The sequence below is a fragment of the Ipomoea triloba genome, chromosome 15 (genome assembly GCF_003576645.1).
Source record: "Ipomoea triloba cultivar NCNSP0323 chromosome 15, ASM357664v1".
NCBI classification, from domain to species: Eukaryota; Viridiplantae; Streptophyta; class Magnoliopsida; order Solanales; family Convolvulaceae; genus Ipomoea; species Ipomoea triloba.
The window spans coordinates 21473485-21476060 of NC_044930.1; the positions used below are offsets into that span (position 1 = coordinate 21473485).

The following is a 2576-nucleotide window of genomic DNA, read 5'->3' on the forward strand; positions in this document are numbered from 1 at the left end:
GACGATTAAAACAAGACTAATATTGAATATAATTTAATTAAAAATGAGAGTGCATAAAGCTTAATTATAACAAAATTAAAGCAAATTACGTTTAAAATTACTTTAAACATACTTAAAATCAATAATATACAAGATCAATCCCATTTCCTCCAAAATTATCAAAATATTGATTAAACTGACTACTTTCTACTCCCCCAGATGGTTGACGAATTCTCTTTGCATGAATTCGTAATTGTGTATTTCTGACACAATCATGGCTTATTGGACCTGTGATGGAATTAGCATCTATGCTCATGATTTTGTTCTTTTCTTGAAAGCAATTGCCTTTTGGGATTTGGGAATGATATCATGTCAGGTATTGGATTGTGTGTTGGAAATATATGCATACCAATTAAGGGCTAAGAGGCTTGTGATCTAATCCAATGGTTGAAAACAATTGTGTTTGGAATTTGTAAAAGATATCATATCAGATATTTAAATACATGACATACAAACTTATCTTTCATCATTTCACCATAGCAATCTTGAGATATGAATCCCTCACACCCCTTTTCATCTTCACCCCCACTCCCATCTTCATCCTTGCAAGGGGATAACAATGATCTCATTGGTATAATACAATCACAACAACAAGTGCTACTAAGTATGTATGCTCGCAACAACGCTGTCATGGCTTACTATTTAGAGATTATGGCTACTCAAGCTATGGAGGTTCGATTCCCAGCCATAGAGTGATTCACCATGAGCGCATATATGGTGATCGAAGATTACGTGATGATTATTTTTTAGAAAATCCAAAATATAATGACGCAATATTTCGTAAATAATTTCGAATGAGTTGAAATTTGTTCATACAAATTGTTAACGCTGTTGCGAAGTACGACAACTACTTTGTGCAATGGAGAGATAAAATTGGTAGACTAGGCTTGTCTACTTTACAAAAAGTAATAGCAGCATTTCAAATTTTGGCTTATGGAGTAGCAGCAGATGCAATAGATGAATATATTCAAATTGGGGAATCAACAGTAATTGAAAGTTTGAAGAGATTTTGTCGAGCGGTAGTAGAGGTCTTTGGACAACGCTATTTAAGAGTGCCTGATGCTAATGTTGTTGCAAGGTTGCTTGAAATTGAGGAGAGGGGTGGATTTCCAGGGATGCTTGGTAGTTTAGATTGCATGCACGAGCTTGGAAAAATTGTTCAACAGCTTGGGCCAGACAATATGCTGGGCGTAGTCGAGAACTAACTATTATTCTCAAGGTCGTAGTTGATTATGATTTGTGGATTTAGCATGCACATTTTGGTTTGCTAGGGTCGAATATTGATATTAATGTGTTGGAGGCATCTCATTTGTTTGCAAACATTCCAAATGGTACGCCATCTCCTGCTCATTATGTTATTCAAGGGAAAGGGTACAATACAGGATATTATCTAGCTGATGGTATATATCCGAAATGGTCAACCCTGGTACAAACTATTGATCAACCTCGGGGACCAAAGAAAAAGTTATTTGCAATGATGCAAGAAGCATGTTGAAAAAACTTAGAAAGTGCATTTGGAGCCCTCCAATCACGATTTGCAATAGTCAAGGGACCATTACGTTTTGGGATAAACATGTATTGCATGATATAAAGTCATCATGCATCATAATGCATCATAAACATGTATTGCATGATATATTGTCCTCGTCGCCGGCGTGTTGAGGTCGCCGGTCTACAGTTCGAAGACAAAGAAAGAGGGGCTGGAACTTGGAAGGGAGATGATGAAGGCTGAAATGGAATTAACTGCTAGGGTTAGCAAATTAAAATGTTTAGATCTGAACTATATTTGGATTTACCGACGGATCCTTAGCTAGATTTATTTTAAAAAAAATTGTAGTCTCACCTCGTCACTATTGTAGCGACGGAATTTTGAATCCGTCGCTAGATCTAGCGACAGATTAAAATTCCGTCTCTAGATTTTATTTTTTTTAAAAAAATTGTATGCCCGCTCTGTTAATTATCTAGCGACAGAATATGAATCCGTCGCTAGATTTAGCGACAGATTTAAATTTTCGTCGCTAGATTTTTATTTAAAAAAATTTTGCACGCTTTGTTAATCATCTAGCGACGGAAATTTGAATCTGTCGCTAGATTTTGTCAAAAAATGCACACTCATTTTTAGAAGCAAAATAAATCCGGGAATAATGCTCTAGCGATGCATAACCTGAATGACCGGATTTTAGGAAGTGCAAGATAGGCAACATCACAGGGCGTCAATATTTAGGGTGCTCAATATTTATTTTTGACTTAGCTAATTAAAAAATTAAAAAAAACATACAATTAATCCTAAAACTCAACAATTTTTTTCTCAAATCACTTCTCCCTCCTAATAATTATAACCGAAAAGAAGAGTATGTAGTCATATATTTTATGGTATTGAATTTTAAAGATTAAACTTATACTTAGGACCTTATTTATTTATAAGAACGGAGTCACAAAAATTCAAAGTTGGCCATGCTCACCTGTTATCTTGTTGCGGTAAGCAGACATGATTTGAAGCTTATTCAGGGATGGAAACTCGATGGGAAGCCGGCCGG

General features: G+C 35.6%; 1 pseudogene; it reads left to right on the forward strand.

The window, feature by feature from the left end:
* Nucleotides 1-253: 253 nt before the first annotated feature.
* LOC116005872 lies at nucleotides 254-1701 on the forward strand (annotated as a pseudogene).
* Nucleotides 1702-2576: the final 875 nt, after the last annotated feature.